Source organism: Rhinolophus sinicus, linkage group LG10, assembly GCF_036562045.2.
Source record: "Rhinolophus sinicus isolate RSC01 linkage group LG10, ASM3656204v1, whole genome shotgun sequence".
NCBI classification, from domain to species: Eukaryota; Metazoa; Chordata; class Mammalia; order Chiroptera; family Rhinolophidae; genus Rhinolophus; species Rhinolophus sinicus.
Genome location: NC_133759.1, coordinates 58,403,907 through 58,416,366, shown reverse-complemented (window position 1 = coordinate 58,416,366; position 12,460 = coordinate 58,403,907). Strand labels below are relative to the sequence as shown.

At 41.7% G+C, this 12,460-nt stretch overlaps 1 long non-coding RNA gene across 2 annotated transcripts in view; it reads right to left on the bottom strand.

Annotated features, from left to right (window-relative positions):
- Positions 1-586: 586 nt before the first annotated feature.
- Positions 587-12,460, bottom strand: part of LOC109461181 (uncharacterized) — a 362,773-nt gene continuing 350,899 nt past the window's right edge. The window contains exons 11-12 of one of the 2 annotated variants that reach the window (XR_012489736.1): positions 2,751-2,993; positions 588-1,805 (exon numbers count right to left, since the gene is read on the bottom strand). This is a non-coding gene — a long non-coding RNA (uncharacterized LOC109461181). Of the gene's footprint in view, positions 2,994-12,460 lie in introns of both variants that reach the window. The other variant, XR_012489737.1, reaches the window with a different exon arrangement.

Sequence of the window (12,460 nt, the reverse complement as noted above, 5' to 3'; positions counted from 1 at the left end):
GGCTTATGAGATTCTACCAAGGGAAAATAAACATTGCTTTTGCTTAGAAAACAAATATATTTTCTATGTCACTTTAAGAAATGAAAGAATGAAACCATAAAATAAAATCAATAGCGATTGGTTATAGAAACATGAACTGTGTAATGCTGTTAGGTGTTCGATAAAAGAATCATCTAGACCCATTCTCAAAGATCCCCTGGTCATTGTTTGAGATGTTTTTCTCTCTTGAGGCATAAATAACCAGGAAACAGCAAATGTGGAGCTAACTTTTTTCCAGGAATTGCAGCCAGATGCCATGTTTGCTCTTCTTGGGCCTGCAATACCCATTAAGAAGGGGCTGTTTATACCACAAATGGCACGCAAAATAAATAAATAAATAAAGCACGCAAGCAAGCTTATTCATGGTGAGCATGCAGCTTTGATTGGTCTTAAAAAACTTATCCATTTTATCTAGGAAATGTTTTTTGTAACATGATACACCCAGTATTTCAATTCCAGTGTCACTTTACTAGGGGTGCCTGCTGCTGAGTACATAAAATGGACTAACTAATTTTGGTTTGGGTTTTAGTTTTCTAGGAAGTTGTTTTGGAATCCAGTGGCTAATATTATCCACTGGGCAATAGTCAACACTACGTTCAAGTTTAGGAGCTTGGGCTTTGTAGGCTCATAGATGTGGGTCTGAAACCACAAGCTCTACTCATGAGCTGGATGCCTTTGGGGAAATTAATGTAAAATCAATAGCAATTACAATTGTATTGTGAAATATTTTAAACACAAATAAAATGAGAGAACATAGTGCAATAAGTCTTCACTTAACATCATTAATAGGTTCTTGGAAACTGAGACTCAAGCGAAATTATGTGTAATAAAACCAATTTTATCGCAGGTTAATTGATATGAACAAGAGTTAAGTTTCTACAGCATATCTCTGGTCACAAAAATATCACCAAACTTCTAAATACATACCCCAAACATTTTTAATATTAGACATTAAAATAAATGTAGGCTGTATATACATTTAATAAAGATTATTAAAAACCAGTGAGACAATTATTTTCCAGCTCAATTATTCCAGTTCAGGGAAACCAGCCTGGACAGGAAGTCCTTCCATCACAAGGTACACACCCATTCCCCACACCCTCACTCAGGCTGGGATAACATAGACAGGCCAGTTCACCTCATGTGGCCATCTTTGGGACATGGGAGGAAACCAGAATCCACGGAGAAAACCCACACAGACATGGGGAGAATGTGTGAACGCCACACAGACAAGTGAGTGGCACCGATGGGATTCGATTATTTTTTCTCACCAACATTATAACAAAACAATGTTGAAGGAAACAATGCTATTCAAGAACCTGCTGTACAATAAACTCTACATGTATCCATCACCCAACTTCAAAAATTGTCATTTTGAGCAAGTTACTTAATGTTTGCAGCAGTAAAATGAGAATACAGTAGTCCCCGTCATCCATGGTTTTGCTTTCTGCAGTTTCAGTCACCTGTGATCAACTGCAGTCCGAAAATATTAAATGTGAAATTGTGGGAATAAAGAATTCATAAATTTCAAATTGTGCACTGTTCTGAGCAGAGTGCTGAAATCTCACCTTGTTGCCCTGTCCTGTCCTGTATGTTAACCATCCCTTTGTCCAGTGTTCGCACATTGTATACCCTCCCCACCCATCAGTCACTTAGCTGGCTCAGTGGTGCCACAGTGCTTGTGTTCAAGTAACTTTTTTTTCCTTAATAATGGACCAGAAGCAGAAGAGTAGTGATGCTGGCAATTCGGATATGCCAAAGAGAAGCTGAAAAGTGAAAAGGTGAATACAGTGCAATAAGATATTTTGAGAGAGTGAGAGAGAGACCGCATTCACATAACATTTATTCCAGTATATTGTTATAATTTTTAATTTTATTATTAGTTATTGTTGTTAATCTCTTACTGTGACTAATTCATAAATTAAAGTTTGTAACAGCAATGTATGTACAGGAAGAAACATAGCACAGAGGGTGCCAAAAAATGTATACTCATTTTAAGAAAGGAAAACTGTATTAAAATTGTAATACTCAATACATACCGATAACAAAAGATGAATACAAGTCACGTTTGACTTCTGCAATTATAAGAGGTGCTCAAAGTGGTTACCATCTGCGTCCAGACACTTCTGATTACGGCGAACTAACTGCTTGAGCAACACTGACCAAAGTGTCCACTTGGGTACATTTTTTTGGCACCCCTGGTATATATAGAGTTTTGTACATCCATGGTTTCAGGCATCCACTGGGGATCTTGGAACATATCCACTGAGGATAACGGGGGACTACTATAATAATAATTCACACATCCAAGAGTTCTTGTAAGGATTTTCAGAGCAATTGTATATGGGACGTTTTAGCACAGAAACTGGCATATAATAAATGCTCCAAAAAGTTTATTCAAATTTAAACGAAAAATATCTTTGGTTCAAATACAACCTATGCTACATGGAAAACAGTATCTTTGTGTTTTTACTGGCCTTCAGAACTTCACAAAGCATACAGACCCTTAGTATGAAATGATTAGATCTTGTATTAAAAAGTAACCCCCCAAATAGCACGGAAATCTGATGCATAGATAACCAGGGTTGTGTCTCAGTGAAAATTCCAAATGACCCATGAAAGGCCTTTTAAAAAGTTCCTTAGGAAGATAACTGTGCTTGAAAAAACAGTGGGTACAATAAAGGAACAAGTTTATGGCAAAAAAATCTTACCCCAAGGAAAGAATATCCTTTTTCCTTCGGTCTCCGGCCGCCAGCACCAGATGAAGTCACAGTTAATAGTCCTGCCATTTCCTTTGATTCTCAGTGGCCTTCAAGGTAGTGAGTGAAAACATTCTTTTGGTGCCAGAAATAGTTGTTGCTCTTGGGATAGAATGAGAAACTTTTTCCTGAGCTTCAGGATTCAGAGTGATTAATTTGCAGAAAGTTCTCACGGGCCAGTTAGATGGGGCCCCCCTGCGTGGAGAGGTGGCAGGGAAGAAGAGTTTAAGAAGATGAAAAATGAGCTGGGTACCCATGGTGCTTTGCAAAGAAGCTCAAAAAAGAAAAAAAGTTAAAATGTGCTGGCGGAGAAAAGGTAGTTTCACACTTGATTTGTATGGGCAGGGTACATAAGAATGTAGAATTTTTAAAATGCAAAACTAGAAGTTTTTCTGAACCCCCCAAAATATAAAAAGAATATTTGTTTATTTGTTTTTTTCAGTTACAGTTGACAATATCATTTTATATTAGTTTCAGGTGCATAGTGGATAGACATTTATAGAACTTATGCAGTGTCTCTCACTGACTAGTCTAGTACATACCTGACACTATACATAGTTGTTGCAACATTGTTGACTATATCTATATGCTGTACTTTACATCCCTGTGATTATTTTGTAACCACAATTTGTTTCTTTTTTTAAAATAAGTTTTATTTTTCAGTTACAGTTGACATATGATATTATATTAGTTTCAAGTATACAACATATTGATTAGACGTTTGTATAACTTATGAAGTGATCACCTTGATAACTCTAGTACCCATCTAACACCCTACATAATCATTACAATATTATTGACTATACTCCTTATGCTATAATTTACATCCCCATGGCTATTTTGTAACTACCAAATTTCTATTTCTTAATCCTCTCACCTTTTCTTTACCCTACTCCCCAACTCCTCTTCCCTCTGGTAACCATCAGTTTGCTCTCTGTATCTATGAGTCTGTTCCTGTTTTGTTTATTCATTTATTTTTTTTAATAAGTTCTTTTACTTTTCTTATTTTTTATTTATTATTTTTAACTTTTTAAAAATTTATTTAAGTGTGTTTTTCCAGGACCCATCAGCTCCAAGTCAAGCAGTTGTTCCAATCTAGTTGTGGAGGGCGCAGCTCACAGTGGCCCATGTGGGGATGGAAATGGCAACCTTGTTGTTAAGAGCACCACGCTCTAACCAACTGAGCCAACTGGCCGCCCCTGTTCATTTATTTTGTTCTTGAGTTGCTTCCATATCTTGGCTATTGCAAATAGTGCTGCAATTAACATAAGGGTACATATATCTTTTTGAATTAGTGTTTTGGATGTTTTTGTATAAATACCCAGAAGTGGAATTGCTTTAGTTTTAATTTTTTGAAGAACCTCCAAACCATTTTCCGTAGTGGCTGCACCAGTTGATAACACAGGCAAACACATGCACACTGCTTTAAACACTAAAGGTAAACGTTTATATCATCATTATTATCATTCTTTTGAGTTGCTGAGCGGTGCTACTGGATGGAGAAATTTTTCTGAAAAACATTTCTGTTGGCAATAGGCAGATAATGAACTTGATGTGGAACTTCTGATGCAGTAATTTCATGGTTTCCTTTTGACAAGCTGCAGAAAAATCCTTCAATAAATCACATTGTTTCTCTCTTTGGCATCTGATCTGTTGACTCCACTTCTACTTTAAACAATGAGTCAAGGTTGTATCTGACAGGATAAGAGTTGAAAAAACAACAACAAAATCTGATTCTTTTGGTTTTGATCCTACCCCAGGGCCATTTTACTAAGTAAGTGTTCAGAGCTGACCTGTTGAATGAATGAATGAATGAATGAATGAATGAATGAATGAATGATATACACTTTCATTGTCTATTCTGGTTCTTTCCCCTACTAGGCCATGCTTTTTTTCCCCTCTTATGTTTGTTTTATCTGCCTATCCTTAAACAAAACCAACGAGTTCAATTCATGTATCTTCTCCTTGTTTTACAACCCACCTCATCTCTTGTTTATTTAAATAGAAGCTAAATATTAAAAACCTGGGAGTATTTAATTTTAAAAAGCATCTTCTACAAGCTCTTTTCTGGGAAGAGTACAATATTGAACAAAGAAGGCACAATCCATAGTGAATAAATTTAAAAGTGTAATGGATTTAAAAGTTCTTTAACGGCACTAGTGTAGAAAAGCCCAACTAAATACTCAGGATTTAAGGATAACTTCTGGAAAACAACACCATCTTGAAGGACTGCTTTTCATCCTTCTTTGTGTTTGCTTGGCCCACTACAGTCACTATTGTAATGCGGTAATTGCTTACATGAGTTAGGCATTGTACCAAAGAGTGAATCCTTTACAACCATAATTTAAGGTGTCTATCCTTGTGTCTATTTTATGCATGAGTAAAAGATAAGTCTCAGAGAGGTTGAGTGTCTTGTCTAAGGTTACACAGCTGGTAAGTTGCCAAGCCAAGGTTTGTGTGCTAGTTAAGCAGAGAGTAATTTGGGCCTCCCCCCAAAAAAATTTTTTCCCCATGTAGACACAGACTCCTCTCATAAGTACAGGGCTTCTATATGTTGCTTTTACCTTCTGCTGACCTATTCAGCAAATCTTTCTATGATTGTCCATTCTCCAAAGTTCAGTGAAAGTAATAAGAACAGGGCATGGGGTCTTGCATTCTTGAGATCTCCTTTAACAAAAATTAGGAAATGGGATCTTTCTTGTTCAGAGTAGGTCAATTTTTGCAACTATTCTGTGGGTTGGTACAACAAATTGAAAATATATATGGCATTTAACAAGAATGTAATGGGACCACAAGTCAAATTAGAGTGGTAGAAAGATAAAATGAGAAGTAAAAATTAGAAAAGGAAAGAGTGAACTCCTGATTTACTTGGCAGTAAATAGGGAGGAGAAATAATGGGTTTGGGCATGAGTGGAGAGGGAGGAGAGTGAAACTAATACCAAAGGAAGGCTGGGGATGAAACAGTCTCTCTCCCCAACTTCACCTATAGCCTGGTCCCCACATCTCCTCTCTGCCTTTGCCAAATCAGCTTTCATTACAGTCTCCTCCACCTTCCTAAATCACACTGACTTGCTCAGTCCTCATCTCAGTTGACTTTCCAGAAGTACTTGCATTATTGCCTAGGGCTGCTTTCCTTCCCTTGGCTCCAGGGCACAATTCTTTCTGAGTTTTGTCCTATTATTGCTCTTTGTCTTTCTCCTTGGGGGTTCATCTCCTACCCAGGGGTTAAATGTTGGCGGTCCTAGGCCCTCTGCTTTTCTTAGTTTGACTTCTCTGCCTGGTGACCTCATCCACCCCCATCATTCCATATCACACATGTTCTCAGATGACTCACAATTTTTATCAGCAGTCTTGATCTCCCACTTAGCTCCAGACCCATATATTTATGAATTGTCTGCTTGCCATCTTTTGAATGCCTCCGAGGTACCTCACATTCATCAAGTCTTAGACTGAGCTCGTAGTCTCCTCCAGGCCTGGTCCTCATCCAGGGTCTCTCCGTGACCGCACCACTGTCTGTCTAGTTGCTCAAGGAGCTGTTCTCTCCCTTGACTCATATTCATCACCAAGTCTTCTTGATGTCACCCTCCTAAGTCTCTCTCAAACTCACCTGCCTCTCTGTCTCCGCTGCCATACCCCAGTCCAGGTTACAATTATCTCTTTTTTGAACAACAACATGCCTTCTGATTGGTCTGCCTGCACCCACAGTGGCCTCACTACATGTACTCTTTTCTCCACCTGCAGCTAGAGCGACTTTCCCTTCCCTCCAAAATATAAGCAGGGTCATGTCATCTTTGTGCTTGGACTCCCCCTCAGTGATTTTTCGTTCTCTGTAGGACAGAATGAGAAGTCCATCCCCTGGCCCACCAGGTGCTGTATAGTGCCGGGCAGTGGTTCTCAGAATGCAGCCGCATCACCCAGTGTGTTTTGAAATGTAAAGCCTTGGCCCCACCCCAGATCTAACATGTCAGTAACTGGGGATGAGATCCAGCAGATTGTGTTTTAACAAGTCCTCCAGATGATTCTGATGTCTACACTCAAGTTTGAAAATCACTGCTCTAGAACCTACCTTTCTGGCTACATCTTTCCTGTTCTTCCATTCTCACCTCTCATAACTTTGTTTAACTCCCTTGGATAGCACCATGTGTCTTTCTACCACAGGGCCTTGGCACACCTCTTCCCTCTTTCTTGAAAGCTTCTCCCTCTCATTTTTAATTTTCTTCTACTCTTCCTTCAGGTCTTAGCTCAAGAAATCTGACCAGGACTAATTCCTCCTAATACTATATACTGCTCCTTCCTAGCACTCAGTTATGTTTGTCTCTTATTTGTATGGTTGCTGGTTAACCTCTGTCTCTCCCACTAGGTTGTAAACTCCAAAAGCATTGGTACTGTATGTGTTTTTGCTTATTGTCTATGGTGTCTAGTACTAGGATAGAGCCTGTGCTCAGGTGTTTGTTCACTGAATGAATGAATGAATGAATGCAGAAATCAACAAACTTTTCCATACAGTATCTGAATACTGTTTGAGAACACACACAGACTGGATTTCTCATGGTTAGCTCCCAGTCCTCTCATTTCATAAAATGGGGACACCTACCTCAGTAGGCTATCGAGACAATTAAGTGAGGTAATACATGGACAAAACCTAACACAGGTCCAGGCAGACAAGTCCAGTTCATCATCATTATTGACCATCATTATTTTTACGACTCCACTGTTATCATTATTCCAGTTTCCAAAATCTCCCGCAATCATCATGATTGAGAGTGGTTAAAACCAAATGGTGTCATTCTTGGCACAAATGTACATTTTTAAATTATTAGATGAAAACGAATGCCTGTGCAATGTCTCAATTTTTTCCTCAAGAATTAATTTATCTTTCAATATTTTTTCTCCAGGAAATTCTTATTAGCCTTGTCATTGGTTTCTCATGCCATTCATTTATTTACTCAGCAAATAATTAGGGAGCACCTAGGTGTACTGTGCTAGGTTGCAGGGATTTAACAGTGACCAAGATGGGTGTGGCCCTCATACAGTTGACAGTCTGGTGGGGAAAAAGAAATGTTCCGCCCCAATGCTATGAATTCTAAGGAGAAGTACCAGGTACTGTGCGTGTGTGCGAGAACCGAGGCCCGCTGAAATAGGGAGGGCCTCTTCCACCCCCAGGCCCACCTTTGGCTATTAGGTAGGAGCGTCCTGTGCACAAAGCAAACCAACTACCTGGTGGCATGTGATATGAACCAGATAGGTCAAGTCCAAGTTTTATTTTTTTTATTTTTTTCCCAATCTATTTCAAACTGGTCTCTGTATGTGGTAATTCTGTGTTGTTCTTGAAAACAAGGTTTCCATGAAAACCAGCTAAAAGGGGAACAAAAGGAAAAGGCCAGCTGGGATGTTCTCATTGTTAACATATTTCCCAGGTGCTGCATATGTACATTTAGTGGTTGAGAACTATTCCTTTTTAGGCCCTCTGCCTGATTTTCCTTTGGCTGGTTCTGATTTCTTTACCACCTTGAACACCTGGGGCCAAGTCTCCTTTTCATAGCACGTTTGAAAGCAATCTTTTCTTTTTCTCTTTACTCAGTATGGTCCAGGTCTTATCTTCGAACAGCATCAAATATTCATTGCCAATTGACAAAGCTAGGGTTGGAGAAGCCAGAGTTTTGAAAACCGGGTCTTGCCTTACCATTGGTGATCCATGAGCCTTTCAGCAAGACTGACTCTAAATCATCCAGGCTCAATTAGCGTATTTCAAAGAAATCCCCAGGTGTTGTTTGACCTTCAAACATATGGACTGCTGGAGTCAATGAAAGTCTCGCCAGTTCCCATAATGCCTAGGAAACTGGATGGGGTAATTCTTTTTCATATTCTCTGAGTTTCGTGGAGGGATTATTAGGTTTCGGCTAAGTGAGTTATTTACTTAAACAATATGTCAATGGTGGCCTGCAATTGCCTTTGCCGAGGGAACAGCCAGGTGCGACCTGTCACTAACCACCATTAAAATAGCAAGCGGTATGAAGAAGAATTGGGCCACATAGAGAGTGGGGTATGAGCGTCACAAGGGGGAGAAGCAGCCTTAGGTTACAGCTAGAAGAGGTAATAATGTTAGATTTCTGGCGATTAACATCTTTATAACACAAGACAGTGCTGAGATTCTTCCTGGGTTTCTGCAGTGCAGGGGGTGACTCCTATGTGGTTGGACTCAGAGTGCTGCCCTACTTGATATCTTAAGATTTTCTTGGGTTTCATTTCGGAGGCCACTCTATGCACAATAGCCTGAGCTTAGTTTGCATCCTAAAGAGTTTCCAAGAACTGGGGCAATGTTGAAGATAATTGTCCTGTGATTAAGAGGGTTTTTTTTTTGTTTTGTTTTTGAGCTAAAAAGACCTGGTATCAAGTCATGACCCACCTAGCTTGCTAATTGTGTGACATCAAGCATGTTACTTAACTTCTCTGAGCCCCCATTTTCTGAGGTATAAAATGGAGCTGATAATTCTTTTAGCCTTTCACAAAGTATGTTTTAAAGGTATTCTAATATGCATCCAACCAAAAAGGGATTTAATGGTCAAATACATTTAGAAAACCCTTTTAGACGCTTTTTCTCTATCTTGGATTTGATAATGCATATTGTCAAATTAAAGTCCTTGAGAAGTTCTGAAGGAAATAAACCTGTTTAACTTTCTTTGATCTAAAGTGTCAAAAGACATTTGAGTTCATGGACTTTTTTTTTGTAGAAAATGGGAGCAGTGTTTTATGAAATGCAAATGACCTCATAGGATTGTTGCAGGAGTTGATTAAGAATTTAAGATGAATGCATCCCGTGGTGTGGGGGCAGAGCCCCAGAAAGCAGTTTCCAGGCTCTCGGCCTCACATAGACAGGTGCCTGGCTCAGGTAGTAAATGGCCATCAACTGTGATTGCATGGCCATCAGCTGTGGCTAGTTGGCCGTCAGCTGTAACCAGTGAGCCATTGGCCACTAATATAACTGCTGTGGCTATTCTAAGAGAAAGAGGAGAAAGAATGGGGGCTAGCAAGTAGATGGCGGCTGGGCTGGCAAGTGTGGATGGCGGTTTGCGGACAGTGTGGATCCAGCTTCCAGTGAGAGTATAGTGCCGCCAGAGAGAATATAGTGTTATAACTCCCCTACTTATGGCTCTGTGGGTGTTCCTTTTTGGCCTCACCATATCCTGCGTTCTTCTGTGGGGAGAGGGAGCAGAGACCCCACAGGCCGCCCTGCACGACAAATGGCGCAGTGAGCAGGGTATGGTGCCGGCCAAAGCTCTCCAAAGGACGGTGGAGCAGTCTGTGTGTATGAACACTCAGTCTGAGGAAGACCAGGAGCAGCAGCTGCTGGAGAGCTGGACCCCCATGGAGGGGTGGGAGGACATGGACGGTTCTCCCACCAGCACAGGAAAAGCCATGCAGCTGCTGGAGAGATGGAGCCCCGTGGAGAGGTGGAAAGATGTGGACGGTTCCCCAACCAGCACAGGCCAGAGAAAGCGAAGGTCGTTGCAGCCCTGTGGGCCGGGAAGTTCCTGGTCAGGCAGCCCGGATGCGGGACTTGTCCCAGGAGGAAAGGCTTGCTGAGTCCTCCGTGGGAGCTGAGGGTGAGGTCAAGGTCATCCCTCACCCCCAGGACAGCCCTGGTGAATGACTATGGACTATGGGGAATTGCCTTCCATCCCTAATTTAATGGACCGCTTGACTGTTTGTTTGGGAACTGTTGTTAGTGGAACTGGGGGATATTTGCTTTTGTCTCTTGACTGGCCGCCATTGAGAATATGTAAGCACCTTGATTGTGAGTCGCTGTTGTTCCAGCAGGGTACCCTGAGAGGCCCAGAGAGAGTGGCAGTGCCCTGAGAGCCCTGGCTGAGTCCAGGAAGTCTGGCTGTGCCCTGAAGATGCCCTGGCTGTGCCCAGGAAGTCGGGCTGTTCCCAGAGAGAGTGGCAGTGCCCTGAGAAATCCTAGCTGTGCCCGGGGAAACTAGTGGTACCCTAAGAAGTCCAGGAAGTCTGGCCGTGCCCAGAAGTACTGGTGGTGCCCTGAGAAACCCTGGCTGTGTCTGGGAAGACAGGTGGTACCCTAAGAAGCCCAGGACGTCTGGCTGTGCCCAGAAGTACTGATGGTGCCCTGAGAAACCCTGGCTGTGCCCAGAGAGCCTAGTTGTGTCCAGGATATTGCATTCACCTCCAGGCTCCTCGCACAGGGCCCCTCGCGGAAGACGCTTGTCGCGTAGATTGTGATGCGAAAACCTGTAGGGGTGGAGTGTGGGGGCAGAGCCCCAGAAAGCAGTTTCCAGGCTCTCGGCCTCACATAGACAGGTGCTGGCTCAGGTAGTAAATGGCCAACTGTGATTGCATGGCCATCAGCTGTGGCTAGTTGGCCGTCAGCTGTAACCAGTGAGCCATTGGCCACTAATATAACTGCTGTGGCTACGCTAGCAGAGAGACAAAAAGAATGGGGGCTAGCAAGAAGATGGCGGCTGGGCTGGCAAGTGTGGATGGCGGTTTGCGGACAGTGTGCATCCAGCTTCCAGTGAGAGTATAGTGCCGCCAGAGAGAATATAGTGGTATAACTCCCCTACTTATGGCTCCGTGGGTGTTCCTTTTTGGCCTCACCATATCCTGCGTTCTTGTGTGGGGAGAGGGAGCAGAGACCCCACAGGCCGCCCTGCATGACACGTGGTGTCTGGCCCAGAGTAAGTACTCAATAGTGTTATCACTGTATGATTATTATTAATAAGGGGTTTTAATCTCCAAAACATAAAACTCTAAATTTGATATACCTGGTTTCTGACCACAGGCACTTTTTCAGTGTTTGCCAGTTGAAAATTGGTGGATTCCTGCTGCTGGTAATGGCTAATGGCTATGACTGATTGTCGACCATGTGTCAGTGCACAAATTAGGTGCTTTAACCAACCCATCGCTGTATCTAATGGTCAAAATTACTCAACAAGGTAGTTATTCTTCTTCTGTGGATGTCAAAATTGAGGCTCAAATATGACATGTGACCTGCCCAGGGTTGAGTAGGTACTCAACTGTGGAGCTGGGAGTTTAGCTTCAATTTGTGTGGCCTAAAGCCCTTTATTACTCTCAGTTGGAGTCTACAAATCCTTAGGGGTCTGAAAGCATCAGTGGTCTGGGGGAAGTTTGCAGTAAGTCTAATGGAAATCAAATGCTTTACCAACATGAGGCATTGCAGGACTAACTACGTTGGGAAGGTCATGTTCCAGCCACCCCAAAAACCTGCCCTTTATGGAGCTCACCTTGTTCTCTCACCTCAAAGCCTTGAAAATAATTCTCCGATAATCAAGAGTGCACTTGTTGTTCCCTTGGCCCAAAGCATTCTTCGTGCCTTCCTTGGCTCTCTCTCATTTATCCTTCAGTCCTTTAACTTGTCTGTCTCCCCATTAAACTGTGAGCAGGGACCAAGTCCTGGTCAGCATTGGGTCACTGGCATGTAACACATCATATTCTATAGATATTCATTGCTGAATGAATGATGCCAATTCAAAACCTATGACTTTTTATGCAATAGAGTAATAAGGTGGGAAAATAAGTTTATTATTTAATATGTGCCATCTGTTTGATGTACGAGAGTCTCAAAACGGTTTCTTGGAGTTTGGGGCAACAAAAAAGATGAAAATCCCCATGTAGAACAATGT